Source organism: Cupressus sempervirens, chromosome 2, assembly GCF_028749045.1.
Source record: "Cupressus sempervirens isolate cs-2001-9-10 chromosome 2, ASM2874904v1, whole genome shotgun sequence".
NCBI lineage: Eukaryota > Viridiplantae > Streptophyta > Pinopsida > Cupressales > Cupressaceae > Cupressus > Cupressus sempervirens.
In genome coordinates, this window is record NC_143119.1 from 349,184,742 (window position 1) to 349,206,041 (window position 21,300).

Sequence of the window (21,300 nt, forward strand, 5' to 3'; positions counted from 1 at the left end):
TTTGAAGTCCCCTAGATTTTTAGGACCCCCTTTTTTAGGTATCAGGGTAAGACAAGTAAAATTGATTTCAGATAATAATGATCCACCATTTCTTGAAGCATCAATGGCTTTCCAGAGATCTATGTAACGCCCCGCTCGGGAACCCAAGAGAAATAAACCTAACATGTTACAATGTTTACTGAACTTCTTTTTTTTTTTTTTTAAAGTTTAAACAACATCAAGATAACATTAATATGGAAGCAATAAGAACATACACATCAAATACACATTTGCAATTACAGATATAGTTTCAATTCCTTAAGGGCTCCTTTACATTGAATCACATTTAATAATTTTAAATTAATTAGTTTAAGTTTCAAGTACAATGTCTCATGAACATAAAGAAATAAAAAATGCATAATCGCATAAGCAAATACATAAGTATACTAATACAATGAATGTACATCCAATAAATAACATCCACTGCACATGTTGCAGGGTATGTGAGAATACATACAATACATCAGGATACATGATAGCATATATACATCATCTGAAAAGAAGTCTCTAAGATAAGAAATAAGAAAGATAAAGGTACATCTTCTGCAACGAACATCCAATAGCTAGCAATGTGAAGGGGAACCCAAATGGTAAGAAGGCACTACCTCCTGACCGCGTGGTTACCTAGTCAGGCTTCCACTCCCACCGTGCAGGGAAGATAATGAACAATCCTCATACGAAAAATCAAACATAAAAAATTCCTAGGCAAGGTACCCCTAATAGCCAAAACTACCTCAAAGGTAACACATGCTACTCAAGAAGATAAAATAATCCAAAAGTAAGAACTCTCAATCCAATACCAACTCCACATAACCAACATCATACATGAACCAAGTATGAACCAAATACCAAGATCATAAGATAAAGTCAATGAGAGATATCCTCCTCAAGTCAATAACCACATGTCAAAAGTACATCATCCATGAATCACCAATCATCCTCAATGAAAGTAAATAACCATAAGAAACACATCCAATTATAAGTACACCACCAAAGGTACACAAAATCTATAGAGGAGACTTAGGCTACATACTAGGGAGTGTCATCACATGGCTGCTTGAGTTACCCTAGACTGATCTCTTAAAAGACCCCAGACCCTCAAGCATTGAGTTAGCCTGGACTGGTTACTCTGAACCCCGGACCCTCAACATCACACGTGGAAACTAGAAATCCCTCTCAAGAAGACGAGGCACTCATCCCATTCCCATCCTTAGTCTATAAAAGCACTCAAGGCATGGGTGGATCAAATATCACTAACTTATCTTTTTAATGTGTTTTTCCCCCCAAAAGTTTTAATTACTAGATTATCACTTATTACATAACTTGCATTAGGTTACCCTGGTACTGACCACTTTGGGTCTCAGACCCCTACTGCAAGCCACTCCCAAGTCACATACCTAGACAACCTCTCCTAAGCACATAAAAACATAGTTGTGTTCCATACCACAACACTCATAATGATCAAATTTGGTTCCTTAACATGCAACCTGATAACAAGATGGTTCTTCCATCCAAAAACACATAAATGCTCCACAAGTAAATCTCATAAATATAATCTCCAATATGAATCACAAAACACATCATAACATCCAGCCACATAAATGGTATCAAAGAAATCTCACAAAACCTCTGGTGTACATCCTAGACTGGTCGACATCTAATCAACACCAAAATCCCAAAGTATAGACAGTATAAGCAAAACAATATAGTTTCATAGTTTGTGTTTGATTTGAAAATACACAATAGAGTAAAAAGTAAAGTTTCAGTTTGCATTTCAATGAATATTTTTAAATGTATAAGATCCTCAGTATTACCCTTTTAATACACCTGTATATTTGTTTGAATGAAAAATTACGGTCATACCCCCATAATACTTGAAATCAATATTTCTAAAATTAACTAAGGGTAAATGTTTGAATTACTTAAATCATTAAGATTATAATTAATGATCCCTCAATGAATTAATTCCAATTTTACAAAAATAATCTGTATTACAATAATTAAGTAAAACTTATAACTTAAACAACTTTTATTACTAATTAATTCTAATTAAATCATATTTAATTAAATTAATTAATATATAGATAATATTCATGTAAATTCTAAATTTATGATTATAAAGTACTTTAATAATAATTTAATTTAAGATTTAAATTAAATATTATCATAATTAAAAATCAATTAATCGATTAATAATATTAATTTGTTTAAACATAATTTAAATCATTATTAATAACTCATTAATAATTTATAAATATAAAACTAGTTAATACATATTAAATAATAATTTAATATTTATTAAATAACATATATTAATATTAATTAATTAATATTTATACAAAAACTATTATTAAAATACTTCATAGTATTAAGAAAAATTACTATATCTTAAAAAGGGCAAATTAAAGTTTAAAGCGATTTAAAATCGTTGTATGGCTTCTTCTTTTTATAAAGCCACCTTCATTATTAAGAGCCATGGTTTTTTTTTTTTAATATCGTAGGTACACTGCAATTATTAATTTGGCATCGCAGGTACGTGCGAATCACGCCAGACCGCCGACAGAGTTAAGAAAGGTAAGTAAGGTAAGTGAGATAAGTTTTACTATAATTTATTATTATTATTTTTAAAACAATTTTAATTAAATTATTTTATTAAAAAAATTTATCAATCATAAAATTTAAATAAAACAAATTTCCAATTAATATAATAATTTATAAATATATTTATATATTTTAAAAGCCTTTGCAATTAAGTTTGATAGGGGAAATACAATTAACCAATCAAACTTCTAATTTCTAATTTTTCTTTTTCTTTTTCTTTTCTTTTTTAAACCTCCAAAACCCTCTATGGTCTAATATCAAATTTGCAAAATTAATGGACGAAGATTCTAAGATGTTTTAATCTTTACGCACTCAGAAGATTTATTCATGCATACTAGAATTTCACAATATTGCAACCACTCGTCACAAAGAATCATTCAAATAACCTTTCAACAGACATGATGAAGACAGGAAGAATAGAAAACATAATTTACTATGCAAATTAGAACACAAGAATCTACCTGAATTCTGATGCTAACAATGCAATGCCTGAAAAGATTTGTGAGAGAAGTTTCTTCTCTCAAAACCTTCTCCTTTTCGAAAATCTTCTTCCTTCTCCAAAGATCGCATCCCCAATTCCTACCGCAAGCAAAATCTTTCCAAGCCACGTAAAATTCTTTTCTTTCCAAACCCTTCGAGTTGCTCTCCATAAACCTGTGTGTGCCCTGAAACCTGTGTGTCCAATAATGACCCGAAAACCCCTAATATAGAATCTAATTACCTTTTAGGGTTTCTGTCTCCACAACTCTAAAATTATAATTATCTTACTTAATTAATTCTTTCATGCACAATTAATTTGTTTTTAATTAAAATATTATTTTATTATTCCTTCATGTACTTTAAGTGAATTATTAAATTACTTTATTTAATCTTTCCACTAGACTTTACTTTTAAAATTAATTTATTAACTTTTTAAATCTAATGTACACATTATTAAAATATCTTTATTCAAGTTCACATGTTTTTATCTTTTTAATTAATTTTCTATATTTTATACTCATTCATGCGAACTTAAATCTTTTTCATAAATTAATATCTTTTCACTTCTTAATTTATTTTTGAACGTTTAATTTGATAAATATTTATTAACTTAAATAACAAAAATATTTAGCATTTATTTAAAAATGAACTCTAAATATATTATTATTAAATTAAATAAATATTATCACGTTCTAAATTTATTCTAAAACTTTTATCTTCAAATTCAGTTTTTTTTATTTAATTAATTTCTCAATTAATTAAATATAATTAAATATTAAAATGTCATAATAATTTTCCATTAAATTAAATCATCAATTTAATCTTTTAATTAGACTTAATTAATAGAAATTCATCAAAGACTCATAAAACAACATACGCACAAAATACTCGCGGGTTTTTAAAAGGGTAGACAGTCTATTACAAGTCCTCCTTGCAGGACAAGTATTTTACGCTATGGCTAGGATTGGACCTGATCATTATCTTCCCATTCTCACCATTTGAGTATTTGCAATAGGGCAGGCTCATCCTAGCAATTCAAGGAAGTCGATGCTCGGTACCTGCATCCTGCATAAAAGACGAGCATGTGCATGTATATAATATATCTAAACTAAACAGATAATGGCAGGGAGTGGTTAGTCGTGTAGATCCCCACTAGCAGGTGACTACGACTCCCTCTCTTAACCACATCAAACACATCAGACAGAAAGATAAAATAAACACGCACACCATACACATGCAAGTATGGGGTAAGTATTGTAAAAATCACAAGTCTAACATGAAATGCGTACATATAATAATGCATCTCTATCAATACAACATAATCATCATTAAAGACATCATGTTAACATTTTTATGAAAGAAACCACACTTACTAACTAGGAATCATCAAAACATCATTAACGTCATGTGAAATGAAATCAACTAAACAATTATAACCGATATATTTGTAAGAAAAGTCATGAAATAATATCATAGTATTGTAAATCCAATATCTCTAAACTAATCAATGCACAAAATCAACCTAAAGCAAATTGACAATGATAACAAAAATGCGAACTAGGGGCAGGCACTACAATCTAGATCGGTTATATCCCAACATTTTTGGTAGAACAAAGCCTAGAATCTGTCAAGTCCTAGAGATTTGTCAGGATTCATGCTGAATAATATTGATCTAACTTCTTCCATAGTGATGGGTTTGTTTAACATTTTATTTTCTTCTGGCAAGACCACTTTAGGTATAGTTTCAAGCATTTTTGCTTGAGCTACCATATTCGAGCTATCAAAGTTATTTAAAATATTTTGAAAGTGACTCATGAAAGTCTCAGCTATTTTATTAGGATTTTCTATGGTTATGCCCAAAGGATCTTTGGCTTTTACTATTTTGTTAATTGCTCTGTTATGAAGTGTACTATTATGAAAAAAAATTGTGTTTTGATATCCTTCTTCTAACCATTTTTCTCTTGACTTTTGTCTCCAAAATATTTCTTCTTTTGCTAATATATTTTCTTGCTTAGCAAGTAATTCTTTTTCTAAATAAAAGCTATTATTATTCATCCCCTTTTTAATTACTTTGATATTTAGTTCTTTTAATCTTTCCTCAATATCTAATTTTTATCTAAATATGTTATTGAAATGTTCTTTATTCCATTTAAATATATTTACTTTGATCATTTTCATCTTGGAAACAAAGATATACATTTTAAAACTTTTAAAATTTCCTTGCTTCCACCAATCTATAGTAAGTTCCATAAAGTTTGTGTCTAAAAACCACATTTTTTGCACTTAAAAGGATTCCTAAGAGGTTTATTTGGTTTAGATAAAACAATTCAAACAGGGTAGTGATTTGATCCTGCTATTTGTAGAATTGAGGATTGAATGTTGAAATTAAAATCACTGAGTTCTCCTTTGATAAAAAAAAATCTATCCAATTTCTCAGCTATATAGGAGAAATCTTTCCTTTTATTGTTCCAAGTGTATTTCCCATTATTTATAGGAACATCAGTTAGATTATAATCTTCAAACCAATTTTTAAAATCCTTAGTTGCTTAGGTGGTTTGTTGTAAGCCTCTAGCATTTTCCTCTATGTTTAAGATAGTATCAAAATCACCACCTAAAAGAATGATTTCATTATTGTGTTCATTAATAAATGTACTAATTTCTTCCCATAGGATTTTTTTTTATATGTTGTATATTGGACCATATACATTTACTAAGATGAACTGTATGTTAGTTTTTTAGCTTTTTACTCAGCTGCTCGTCCAGGAATTATTTGAATTTAATATATTAAGGGTAACTTTCCTAGGATTCCATATCATGCCTAAACCTCCTAAAGCTCCTCTAGATTCGTGTAGGTTAATACTCTAGCTACCTAATTTCTTGTCTAGCTTGACTCCTTCCTTATTCAATTTAGTTTCTCGTAACATAATAATTTTAGATTCAAATTGTTTTTGGTTTTGTATTAGTAGTTGTTTCTTGCTAGGAGCATTTACACCTCAAGCATTCCAAGTAGAGATCTTCATGCTGACTTGAGAAGGATCTTCCCCTTCCCTAGATTAAATAACTAACTAATCTTTTGTTGCTCTTTTGCCTGCCCATATGCTTCTTTGAGTTCCTTAAAAGATTTCCTGCCTCTTTTAGCTTTCAATTTACCATATTTAGGGACATTTATCCCTTCTTGGATCATTAAAATACTCAACTGCTCTATGTTCTCCTATGCATTTAGATGATTTCATATTGTTTTCCTTCTGTCTCATTTTTTTCTTCATTTTCTGTCTCTTGCAATAATTATTCTACAATGGTCGTCTAATCCTTTGTAGATTTATCATCTTTATCTAGAATCTTTTTGACACTGCCTTCCTCATTCCCATTGCCTTGTTCTATCATTGATTTATACTCAAAATTTTGTATGTATTTATTGTTCTTGTCTTCCTCTTCTATGTTTAATAGATCTATTTTTAAGTCTTTAAAAGTATAATCATCTCCACCAAGTTTTAAAACTCTTTGCAATAATCTCTCTTTTTGTGATTCACTACTCTTGTCTATATTCTCAAAGCTAAATACTTGGATTAGTTCATTATTTAATAATTCCAAGTTTTCTTTCTCAATCTCATCTGAAATTTCCTTTTCCAATTTTACATCCCTGATCATATCATTGTTCAAAAAGTCATGAAAGTCCTATGTTATAGTTCTAGTAATCTTGCTCTGGACACTTTCCTTTACCTTTTTCTCACTAGTGTCACGCTTGGGGGATTCTTTACTAGTAGGTGGAGTTTTCCATAATTTGTGAATTTATTTATTTCCTTTTTATTGGGGATTATGTTCTCCCACTAATGTTCTTTCTGTTATTGTGGAGTCACTAATTTTCCTTCTATATATATGGGCTTTACCAATTTGGATCCTTCATTAGAGAACTAAGGCCTTTGACTTTTTACCTAATGATTTACCTTCCTCATTGATTAATTTGATGCATTTTCCCTTCTTTACTTTCTTTGTTCTTTTTTTAACCTCTTTATTGTTGATCCTTGTACTTTGCTACCTTATGTTATCCATATCATGTATAAGAATTTCTTTGATTCTGGAGTAATCTTTGGGTCTATGATCCTCACTAATACTATGTTCATTAGGGTTGATTCCTTTACTGACCTCTACACTTAACATTTTATTAGATCCTTTGTTGTTTTTTGAACTTTCTAATTTCCCAATTTCTGTCTTTTGTAGACCCTCGTGTGTTAGCTCTACCACTTTTTCCAAATATTTCGTGGGAATACGAAGTGAGTTGTTATTAGTATTAGTGGAAGAGCTTGATTGAGAAGATTTTTCTTTTCTTGTTGTACCATCTTCAATATCTAGTTCTGCTATCCCTACTGAATCTAGAGTTGTCTTTAGGAGGTTTTTTTCATTAATGGCATTCCTCTGGTGCTCTTTATGATTTCTAATGTTTATCATAGGAAAGGTGTCTTCAAAATTTGCAGTAAGTTGAATATTTTTTTAAATGATTTTCCTCTCATCATTCAATCTAATTATTTCTAAAAATTTACCCTCAGTTCTAAGGCAATTTAAGTTATAGATAGTTATGTTTGTTATTACTTTAATAGGTTTGAATTCCATGGTATTTACTTTATAGTTTATCAAGAGTCTGACATTATTACAGTATTTAAAAGATGCATCTATACTAATCAAATCACCCATAGAAAAACCTATCTTCCTGATAATTTCTATATGCATTAATTCTAGAGGAAGAGATTGAAGGGTTATCCAAGTTGGAATCAAAAAGTCTAGCCTTTCTTCCTTACAATCTGGAATCCACTTAGAGAATTTAATAGTAAATCCTTTGAAGTAACAACTAGAAAAATAAAGAAAATATTTTTTAACATATTCTTTAATGCAATGAATATACACTAATATATCAGAATGGTGAGAGATACTTACCTAGTTTTGGTAGAATTCCTCTAACCAATTTATGAGATTGAACATTTCTAATTTAGGCCCATTCTAGAATGTAAAGATGCCAAAATTTTGGCATTCTTACCATCGATCTTCACTATTCTAATTACTAATAATAATGATCTTTTCTTCAAATTTGGGTGAGATGTGTTTAGGAACCATGGGTGGCTATTTCTCAAGCAAAATAGGATGTTTTGAGGTGGGACTCCTACAATGAGGCGGGATATAGATTTTAGGAGAGGGCAAGGGAGGGTGACTTTTAAGTAGTTTTAGGTGATCTGAGAAGGAATCTAATAGAAATCTTGTTTGTTGGGAGAACAGAGTTTTTTTAATCTACGTATTTGGTAAAGTTAAAGAAATGGATTTGTTTGTCAAGATTCAAAGTAGAGAAAATGATCAGCCGAGAGCTGAAAAAACTCTGCTTTGACTCTGGAATTAATCAGGCATTGCCATTTTCCTTGGATTTTGATAGAATCTGAGGCTTTTTCTTCTCTAAACCTCTTGTTAACTTCTCTTCCTAAATGACACCTATTTTTAGGACATTTAATAACTTCTCGATTCACTAAATTAGGTTATTTGTCTTATCTAAGATAGAGAACAAATTTGTTGTTTTGATAGCATTAATGAATGTTGCAAGATGAGAGTATTTGTAGGAAGGAGGATCACCACATGTTTCAACCTATTTTTCCTTTCTTTTGCTAGGGTTTTGGTATGGATGCAAAGCTATCTATGAGTTAGGTTTTATCTGGGCCCTTGTGTTTAATTAATTTTTTCATTTTTGAGCACCTTTAGTTTCTGCTCTGAATGCCATCAATTTTTTTTTAATTAGATCGAGTACTTGACATAAAAGAAAATCTTTTTTCTTTTATGATCGGTGACCAAACATAATTATCACGTAGAGAAGATGAGCTTTCCCAAATCTAGACTGACACCTTTCCTCCACTGTTCAACTGCTTTGAAATTTGTGATTTCTTTTTGTGATGATTGACAAGCTTTTTTTTTTTCACAAAAAATTTTTGAAGACGGTGAGTTGCACAGGCACCGAGTTAACATGTGCATATCCTATGTTGTCTCCATGTAATTTTACCAAGGATGCAAAAGAGGGGTTTTTCCCATCCTGGATCCATTTACCGCTATCAATTTTGAGAATTTGTGATGATGAGGAGTCATTTATCTATGCTTTGGGGCGAGCATAGAACCTACTCAAACGAGGAATGTGCTGATAAATTCTAGGGTTCAAATTTACGTATGGACGATATCTTCCTTCCTCTATAGAATGAAACCCATAGCTTTCTCCAAGTATGTTTAATTATTCTGAGGCTCTACGTTGCAAACTGTTGAATTTATTTATGGTAGGCAAAGGGTCATTACAAACTTTTTTCTTTTTCGCTTTGTTTTTTGCTTTTTGGAGTAGAGCCAATTCAAATTGTTTTATCCTCAAAATGCTTTGAAAATTATGTACACAAATAACTCAAACTTGAAATTATAATTTTAATTCAATTATTTATAATTTCTCTTATAATACTAAATATTCTTAACTATATGATTACAAGGTGAACTCCACCATAACTTCTCTTAGAATATAACAAAATTATAAATATTTATTTATTAACTTCCCAATTGCATTAATAAATATATAATCACTTATATACAACTAATAGTTTAACTAGACTTAAGAAATCATTAATACTAACATCCACTTACGAGTGAATGAGTAATATTTAATTAATTTTTGAAATTAATAAATCATAATTTTTTTAAATAAAATAAAAATCTTTTTTATTTTTTAAAATTTCTTAAATTAATAAATAATAATATTTTTTAATAAATTTTAAAATTAAATTATATATTTTTGAAATACTAATAAGTATACAAATATATTTTTCACATTTATATGATCTTTAGAAACATGCATGCATAATATACTTAATTCTCTATCTTGAATGTATTTGATTTATTTTTTGAAGAAACATTTTCAACCAATAATTTTATCTAAATCTAAAACAAATAGATTTTTTGTTTGATAAATCTTTGAGTGTTTCTATATAAATTTTTAAATAATTTCTTTCAAACCTTATTTGATAATAGTCACTTTTCTCTAAAATTTAATGTTGAATTTTTACTCATTGCTTATCAGATTTGTGTTTTATAAATCAATGTTCAGAGACATAATTCTATAGTTTACATTTGGCAGTGGTTTTCAAAAGACTCATAAATCAAATTCTATTTCCTAGTTATAGATTAGAATTGTTCTACATATTTCATTCCATAAATTTTAGCAACATGGCAGACACAAGGTAGAGATATAATCTAACATAATTTCTAAAAAGGAGTTCTCAGACCCTACCTCAATCTAACAGCTGAAACTCTAGAAAATCTAGTGAATAAATGCAATCCAAATACTCTTAAGCTTTCAATAATTCTTTAACTTCAATTCCCAAATCGCTCTCTCAAAACTTGTGTGTCAAAAAATGAAGTAACAACCCTCTAATAAAGAGGCATAACCCTAACTAGGGTTTAAATTCCCTAATTTTCTGAAAGTAATTTTCTTTATTAGAATATTAATATTTTAATTGTTTAACTCTTCCATGCGCACTTAAAGCCTTTTTTAATTTTTATTTTATTTTATTTTATTTTCCTTGTAATTATTTATGCAAAGCACTTTTAAAAGGGTAATTTATCATTTTAATTAATAATAATAATCAAAGCACATTATTTAAATGCAACTCTAATTTAATAATTATTAATTAAATAATTACAACAAATCAATATTAAATGTTTAATATTTAAATTCATTTTATCCAATTTATCAAATTAGAGTTTTTAATTGAATCTTTTAAATTAATGTACATATTTAATTATTTTTTAATTAATTAAAAAGTATCATATTTTAATATTTTCTTTTTATTCAAATGACATTTATTAATTCTAATATCATAAGATTAATCCAAAATTCATAATTAAATTATTTACCAAGTACATCAGATAGCCAAAATCATATAAAACACATAAACACAACAAACCAAAGTTAAAGTCAAAGTCAAACAACACATGCAAAAAAAGAGACTCGTGGGTTTAAAAAGGGTAGGCAGTCATGTGCATATCCTCCTTCTCAAGAAAAGTAGTTTGCCTTTGGTTGGGATTGGACATGAACATTATCTCTCTATTCCTACCATTGAGTTTAGCGATAGGGCACACTCATCCTAGTAATTTAGGGAAGTCGATCCCTCGTACTTGCAACTTGCATGAAATATGAGTGCATGTACGCACACGCGCGCGCGCGCGCGCGTGTGTGTGTGTGTGTGTGTGTGTGTGTGTGTGTGTGTGTGTGTGTGTGTGTGTGTGTGTGTGTGTGTGTGTGTGTGTGTGTGTGTGTGTGTGTGTGTGTGTGTGTGTGTGTGTGTGCATGCGTGCAAGCTAAATGAGCAATGGTGAAGAGTAGTACATTATGTAGATCCCAACTAGCAGGTGACTACCACTCCCTCCCCTAACTACATCAAAGACATTAGATAGAAATATAAAACAAAAACACACCATACACATGCAAGTATGAGGTAACCACCATAAATTAATCATGAATACAAATAACATCATATTTCACTATAACAACTCATCATTATAAAGATACAATAATCATCATTTAAAGACATATCATATGGTATCATCAAGAAAACAATTTACATTTACATATTGAAGTATTTTCATTCAAATATCACTTAAGGGCTAACATGTTCACAGGATATTCAAATAGAGCTTGATACAGGATACACAATGATAGCACAAAAGTTATGGGTACTACATCCTCCCCCCTTAAAATAAGCTTACTCCTAGAAGTTGACTAATACTACTAAGCTATCTTAAAAATCAAATGCACACCTATTGTCATACAAAAGGGTCAAATAAAAATTTAACACAATCCAGTTTACTGAAAATACATATCCAACCACTACAAGCAATATAGTTTTGGTTTAGCCACAAACCAAAAACCACTTTGGTCAACATACATCCATCTTTTAACAATTTCTTCAATGAGTTTAAATTTGTATTCAATAAGCATCATAAAAGACATCCAAAATATATTACTTCCTTAAGAGTCTCATGCAATCTTAGTCAATGCAACATTTATTGAACCATAACAATGTAGTATTCGTGCAAACTATGTGATCCAAAAAAAAAAAATTCTATATGCAATCATAATGTAATCTTCTAGTGTTCTCCCTTTTACATACTATTGAAGGTCTAAAATGAACATGATAGAAACAATACTTGTCACATAATAGGGCCAACAATATCAAACATTCAGATAGTGACCATAGAATTCACATGGAAAACCCTAGTGGGTGAATACCAAGTTCAACAGTTAATCATATAACAATTTGCAAGGATTTCAATAGTAAATCAAGAGTAGATAGTGTCACAAAATAGATAGGGAAGAGATAGTAAGGTGACTTTTTCCATTCACAATAAGAACACATCATAAATAACCAAAAATAGTTTTTCACAAGAACACTTTTCACATAGCAAGGTGACTAATGGTAGTCACACTCTAGGGAGTAACTGCTTCATGACACCTAGGGGTCTAGTATATTGGGTATGTTAGAGAACGCACTTAAACTAAATGAATAGATGGATTATTAATAATTGTTAAAAAAAAATTCATATTGTTTCATGAAATTATGAGCCCTACTTACTATGAATCATTCCATTCATTTATGATCCTTACTTTACTAACAATAATGCATTATTTATTACAATGTTCAATAAGATTAAATCAATACACATGAGTCTAAGCATCAACTAGAAGTCAATGTCACATAAAAAAGTGCATAAACAATGGAGTCTATCATACTCTCTTAATAAGAAAAAACTCCAAGTAAGCTTTAATGTTAGAAATAGGGAATACTTAGAGGGGGTGAATCAGTATTTTACAAACTTTAGCCCAAAACTGGATATTAATAATAATCTTATAACTTGCATATGAAAGTAAACTAACTATGCTAAATAGTAAACATAACCATGTAATAAGATAACTCATAATATCATATTTTTTTAACTAGGGAAACTATGGCTAAGGGAAAACTCTAGTGGGGATGGTACCCACAAAATGATCTGCTAATCAAAAGTATCTAGTTAAAGATATTGACCTTGTTAGGATTCTACTACATCTTTATAGTGTCTTAATCCTTGTTAGAGGAATTAGGCCCTATTAGAAGCCTCAAGCCTATTAGGAATTGTAATTAAAAGTACAAAATTCATGCAAGATGGGCCAACTACCCAAACATGCAATATACAATATAGTTCCTTAATACAAAGAGATATATACAAAAACCTCTTTCACATTGTTGTTGATATCTTCAATATTTGATATTACCTTTGTTACTCAACACAAAACTTTATCTCATTTTTCATTCCTTTGATCATACATCATAATTTGCATATCGCATATCATACATGTACCACACTAAACTCTACATTCCCAATCTTTCCTTTATACCATTACAATTATTATATTATTGCCCAGTCAACCTTCATGCATTATTACACTTTACAAAATATATTACTATAATTTTCTAACTTAGTATTAACATCTAGGATGTTATCCCTAATTATTTGGGTAATTATTTCATTAAAAAAAAAATTCTTAACCCAAAATACCCATTTCTTTGTTATGCTTTGTTTTTCCTCTATACTGTCATAATTGGTAATATGTCCATAACTATGTTTGTATTGCCTATACTGACCTATAGACTTGCATACATCATCATCATACTTTGTACTATTATTCCTTAAGTGTACACCTTCCAATATTATTTATGTGAAGTGTGTTGATCAAAACTCTATATATTCTACTAGATTAACTGAGTGATACTTAAACGATTTTCTAAGTATAAACTGCATAGCTTACTCCTCAAGTTTTTCCTTCTTCATACTGAAGATACGCTTCCATAGATGACAACATCCAATATTTACCTTAGCCAAATTTCCAACAATCGCCCCCTCTGGCATTGATGGAAACATATCAAAAAATTGGCTAAGTCCCAAAACCTTGCAATTACAAAACTTTACAAAATTGGCCTAATCAAAATTTACAAAATTTAAAAACTTGTGGATCATTACATTTTTTCATTCTTCAATATATCTTGTAATCACATTATATAACTCCCCCTTTTACTAATCTCCCTTTCATACATCTATATAATATGAAATCTATTTTCCTTGTCTTTTTCTCCCATTATCTTTATCCTTGTATGTACCTACATTTATACAATTGTTCTTACATTTCTCTCCCCCTTTGACATTACTGACAAAGGTGCCAAAACTTATGTATAGATCAAAATTGTATTGCATTTTCTTCATTTTGGATTTGGGACTCTAGATACACAATTTGCAAAGCTTGTCTTCAAGCTCTCAAATTATTTTTTCCAAGTGTCCTTTACTACCTCTAATAAGTTGAGTAATGCACATAGGCCATAGGATGCCACCTTTACTATGTTCAAATTTGTATACACAAATTTCTCATATGATGTCTTGGCTGCAAGACATTCTTCAAGATGCTTTTGCACATTATTGATTTTCGGTGTCAGGTGCTCTCTTAACAAAGATAACCTTTTTATCACTCTCTCTTTCTTTGGTTCAATGATTCTAATATCATCATGAACTTGTGCAATTTTTTCCTCAAGATCCTTAATGATTATGTCTGGTTGATGTAGTCTAGTTTTCAAAACTTGTAGCTTATTCAGTTTGGCATTGAACTCATCATTTATATCCTTAATGTGATTGTATGACAAAGTAAATTATCCATGCAATTTATTGCCTTCCTCTAGACATCTTCTTAGCTCCTTGATGCAAGCATCAAGTGTCTGCAAATAATTCCTCACATTTGTACACATAGTATCAAATAGTTGTGCAATATGTTTTATATGCACTTGACTGGATACTACCTCTCCTAATTGAGTAAGTTCATTATCAAATGTACTTATCAGCTTGACTTCTCTCTCTTGGGGATCAATATTTGTTATCCTAACAGATACAACTTCTTGCAACTTGTCTAATAATTCACTCAAGGTTCTTTCTAAACTCCTTACCTTCTTATTTCTCTCTAATAACTTTCTTAAGGATGCTATCAAACCTTCTTGATCATCATCATGAGATAAGTTTTCCAAAGTTGTTACTAAAGATATCTTATCTTTCTCATGTGTCTTTTCTTTTTCTTCTTCTTCTTCTTTCTTCTTTTTTCTTTTCTTTTTCCTTTATTTTATCTTCTTCTTCATGTCTTTTATTCTGTTCTTCCTTTATTTTCTTTTTTTCCTCCTCCTTTTCCTTTCTATCCTCTTCTTCCAATCTCCTATTTTCATCTTCTTCTTTCTTATTCTTCTACTCCTCCTCTTCAAATTTCTTCTTCTTCTATGCTTCTAACTTTTCTTCCTCTTCTTTTCTCTTCTTGTCTTCTACTTATTTTTTCTTCTTATCTAGCTCTTCTTTTCTCTTTTTCTCTTATACTTCTTTCTTCTTTTTTTCATCTTTTAGCTTTGTCTTTTCTTCTTCCTTCTTTTTTTCTTCTGCCTCTTTCTTTTTCTTTTATTCTTCTTCTTCTTCTTCTTCTTCTTCTTCTTCTTCATTCTTAGAGCTAGTGTAGCTCACCAAATTTCCAACATTAGTGCCATAATCTTTAAATGGATCCTCTATAGTGTCTAAAGTGATCTTTTTACTATCCACTTGTATGGTATCAGTACCAATAGACACTTGTAGAGTTTATTCTAACATTATTGGTTGTTGCTGCTACATCCTATTCTTGGCTTGATGTGGAGGTCATAAATTTTATAGTTTCTATCCCAATCTCTTTGTTCACATCTTCATAATTTCCACCGATTAACAAAACTGCTCTTCATTTATTTCTTATTAAGAGTTCAATACCCTTCATTATTCTCTCCATGTCATCATTACTTTTCAACTCATATAGTTTACTAGTCTAATTCTCTTTTATTCCTCTATCCTCATCTATTAATCTCCTCTATCTATTAATCAATCTATTATACAAGTCTTCTGGATATCCTTTTCTACATCTTCAAATATTTTATTTGCTAATATCATATGCCTAACTATAACATTTTCTAATTGCAATCTATTCATATTAACATACAAATTGTAGAATTTGTTCAATTGCAAAAAACTATTATTATCAATGATTTGAACATTCAAATTTTTGACTTTAGGTTTCCATGGTTTCTTACCCGAAGATTTCTTTACTTCTACTTCAATTTTTTCAATTGGCTTCCTCTTCATCTATTCCACTATCTGAAGTGTCTTTCTTCTTTTGCCCAGTCCACTGGACATCTACTTGGTTCTTTTCTTTGAGGGTGAATCAGAAGGTTCTTACTTTACCTTTGTTAGTCTTGCAAACCTCCTAGTGCTAGGAGGGGTTAGAGTCTATACCCTTGTTATATTCACTTCCTCTTCACATTTCTCCTTTTGTACTAGCAGTATAAAAGTAGGTTGTACCTAGGATACTATGGCACAAGGTGCATTCACTAATGAATCTACCACTATGATTCCTTCAACTACTAAAGGATTTTCCATCAAAACTTTTTTCTAACCACTAGCCTTCATTTCTATGGCTATATTCATTGCTTCTTTGTATTCTTTCCTTTTCATTCTTGATTCTTTCAAGATTGCATAAATCTTTTTCTTGATATATTTACCATGAAGTTCACCGTAAACTTCCTTGACTTTTTCTTCATAAGTCCCACACCTAGGACATGCCATGTCTCTATCTAATTTCAAAATTATCTTCACATAACCTTCTATTAATTTTTTAGTCATTTAATAACCCATGGGGTCGATGAATTTGAATCTTGGCTCCATAACTTCCATACATGTCACATCTATAGATCTACCATAAAGCAAATGTCATCTTTGTATTTCTCAACCAAAGTAGGTGGAAATATGAATCTTTGTTTCATCATAGACTGAAAAATCTTCACCATTCTACTTATGTCTATTGTCACTCTCTCCTTAGATTATATCTTATAGTAATGAGTTATCATGCTCATTGTACACTTATCATTGTCCCATTGTCAATCTTGCATACCAAGGAAGTTTCTAACTACTTGAAATAATAAGTGTGCCAATAAAGACTCAAATCTAAATTCAACTTTCTTAGTTTTCTTCAACTTCTCAATGTTATCAAGTAATTGTTGCTTCACAATTTCACACATGTTTACCTTTTCCCTCTTGACTATCATTAGATAGATTGCATGGATGAATCCAGCAGATAGAGAGTTTACTCTTGAACTATAATTCATCTTATATCTAATGATCTTACTAATGGCCCTTACATCAATTTCAATTATCATGCATCAAACACAATTTTTGGATTAGTCTCAACTATCTTCTTCATATTCTACTCATTTACAAGATTACATCCTCCATTACTCAATCTAGTAAGTTTATGAATCATGTTATTGTCAATCATTATAGGGATATCTCCTACCCAAAACATACCCAAATGAATTCTTCTTAGAATTATTCTGGTCCACTCATGATTGTGAAAATAGGTATAGAACATGTTCTTTATAATTTTTAAATCACTCAAATTCTCAAACCCTTGTTTCAAAGATAGATCATTGTTTACACTAGGTCTAAACCCTTATGAATTTCAGTATCTCCAATACTTTCACATTTGCAATGTATGTATGCTATAATATCTTCTACGTGTAATACATTCTACAGAACTTGTTAAAATTCTCCTAAGGGATCATCCTCCAATGACACATAGGGATGCTTCTTATACTTATATCTAGGACACGCACTCACACCACAGAATGTGGGGTTTTCCATTCTATTGATTAAAACTTTGAATTATAAATTTGCTTAAGCTAAATACCTAATTTTTATATAATTAAGGCTTCTTCTTGCTTGCACTTGAAAATTCTTCCAACATTACCTTAAGTTACTCCAAATTACTTCTTCAACTCTTGCATAATCAATTGATGCTCCATCAATCAATTTTTATCCTTAAATTTCTTTCAATTCTTCACTACATTAATTGCACAAGTACGCAATCACCAAAAAGCTATTTCTAATTACAAGGTAACTTGTTTTCTTTCATGCACTCACATCCGATCTTCAAATCATTTGTACTCTTAAACACAAATTCACAACATCATATTTTACCTCATACCAACTGCACAAACCTTAACTCTCTCTCTATCATCACTTTTACCTTTTATGCTCACTTTTACGAGGAATATCCCAACATTACTCACCAACAATATGCAGATGACACTATTTTGTTGGGGAAAAGTAAAATTAAAGAGGTGCTAAGTATAAAGGCCATCATCAAGGAGTACATGATTACATTAGATCAAAAAGTGAACAATTTGAAATCTAAGATTTATTTTATTAATACGAAACCAAAGTTGGAAAAGTAGATTTGCCATATTATGGGCTATAAAAAAGGTTTGTTTCCATGAAAATACCTTGGCATCAAGTTAGAGAAAGGTATGAAGTCCAATAAGGCATGGCATAGTACTTTGGAGAGATTGGAGGCTAGGATAGGTAGTTGGAAAGATAAATGGCTTTCAAAAGCTAGTAAAATCATCAAGATTAGTTCATTTTTATCTGCTATACTAACTTATCTACTATCCTATCTTCCATTATCTAAGTATCTCCATCAGAAGTTTGAGACAAAGCTCAAAAATTTCCTTTAGAATGATTGTGAGGAATCCAATAAATTGGTTCTCACAAAATGGGAGAACATATGCAAACCTAAGGATTTTGGAGGATTAGAAATTAAGAATTTATACTGGCAAAATGAAGCATTAGGAGCCAAATTAATATGGCATCTTTTTGTGGAAAGAGAGAACAAATGGGCCAAGATTATGAATAATAAGTATCTTAACACAGAAGACACTCTATCAATTTTTAGAATGAAGACCCTTCCCAAAGGGTTAGAGAGTTGGAACTTTATGGTTAAATATCGCCCCCTCATTAGCAAATATCTAACTTGGGATGTTGGCAAGGGTGATGAAGCCTTATTCTGGGAGGATTCATGGGATGAGCATCCCCCGATAGATAGCACTAAGAATCCTGGGAACCTCAAAGAGAAATTAGTCAATCTTTGGGGCAATAAGGTTAGTAACTACAAAACAAAAATCTCTATGGAAGGTAGTACTAGATGGATTTGGAAGCCTTTGAAGGACATAGAAGTGGAACCTGTAGCAATAAAGGCATATGAAAAAATCATACAAAATAGAAAAGTTAAGCAGCTTGAGAGGCATGACAAGCTCATTTGGGTGGCATCGAATGATGGCAAGAATAGCATGTAAAATGGATATAAAGCTAATATTAATTCAAAAAGATGGGATGAAGTGGAAATTCCATTTAAACTATGATGGGATCCTTCTTGTCTGTTGAAGGCAGGGTTCTTATGGCTGGCATTTCAAAATAGGATTCTAGTAACGGACAAATTTCATAAATTAGGTTTTGAAGGTCCCTCTAGATGTGTGCTATGCAAACAAAATAGGAAAGATACTGATCACATCCTATAGTTTGTTGGGATTGGCTTAGAAATATGTTAGGTTGGTGCTCCCTGATGCCTAAATCATTAACTAATCTTCACAAATGTTGGCCCACCAATCTTTGTAAAGGCATCTACAGCAAACTTTGGAACATTTTCCCATCTATACTCGTGTAGGAAGTTTGGAAAGAAAGGAATAGAAGAATTTTTTGCGATAAGGTGATGTAGCCAGAAGAGATAGTCAAAAAAATAGAAGCAAGCATAGTCGAAATAGTAAATTCCCATCTTAGGAACTCTAGGAAAGAAGAAGGATCATTTTCTAGTTGGGATGGACATATTAAAAAGAAATGGCCAAATTTGATTAATCCTCTACTTACCTATTTTAAGAAGAGCAAGGAGGCAAGGGAAAGTTGACAATGGACTCCTTTCCTAATGGGTTGGGCAAAGCTTAACTTTGATGGGGCTGCTAGAGACAACCCAGGAATAGCAGGTATTGGTTGCATCATTAATGATGATATAGGTAAGTGGATTGCTAAAAAAGCCGAATCTATAAATCCTACTTCTAATAATTTGGCAGAGCTCAAAGCACTAGAAGAAGGACTTCAGCTCTGTCTAAATTTAGGATTATCTAACATCATCATCGAAGGTGATTCTCAAATTGTTTTAAACATAATAAGGAAAAGAGCTACACCTAATTGGGTCCTTAATTCAAAGCTAGAAAAAGTCCTTAGTTTTCTGGATCGATTTGCAGAAACTCAGATTTGTCAAATCTTCCAAGAAGGTAATCGGAAGGTAGACCAATTAGCAAATATGGGAGCTGATGGTGAAAATCTCTTGGTATACAAAGAAGTGTTATAAAATTTTCTATTTTTAGTTTTGATTTAATTTAAAGCCTTTTGAATCAACTCTATTAGGTGTGGTTTCTTTTAAGTTTTCTTTATCTGTAATCTAGGTTATGTAGACTTCTTAGTTCTTCTTTAAGGTATGTTGCAACATGTTGAGTGGGCATCTTATAATATAGCCTTTATTTTAAGTCTCTATTGGTTGTATAGTAGTTAGGCTAGCAGGTAGATTTATATGTCATAATACTTCTGGTATACATCCTCATTCAATATAAGCTTTTAGGATTTTTTAAGTCGATGCTAGCTTCGAAAGAGAAAGATATGATGGTGATCTCTTTAGTTATGTATCTCCCATCACCCGAATTGTAATTGGTGTTTTTTTCTCATAATTTCCTTTAGTAGGATATATGCCCTCTCCTACTCTGGTGTCCTTGTCCATATCATGATAGCTTCAAGGTGATGTCAAGTTTATGATCTAAGATGATGTAGGCAATAATCTAGGTCTTTCTAGAGCCTTTGTAGAGTATATCTTTACCTACTAGTTCATGCCTCAACCTGTCATTATCACTTTGAATGTATTTCTCTAGCTATGGATATGTTTATATGTGTTTTTCATGCTACGGAGGTTCACACAATGGCCTTTCATGGCAACATAAAGCCAGAAAGGTGGAATCGGGTGCGTAGGCTAGTAGATGGGATGACATGAATCGTGGTTAGTAGGGCTTTAGGTGAGGGATTTTTCAAGTATGATTTCACTTGGAGAATGAACAACAACATCATAAGTACCTTTATTGGGTGCATGGCTAGAGCTAGGATAGACAAATGGGACATAGTGAGACTCTGTTTGAACATTTTTTATCCCATTTGGTGTCAAGG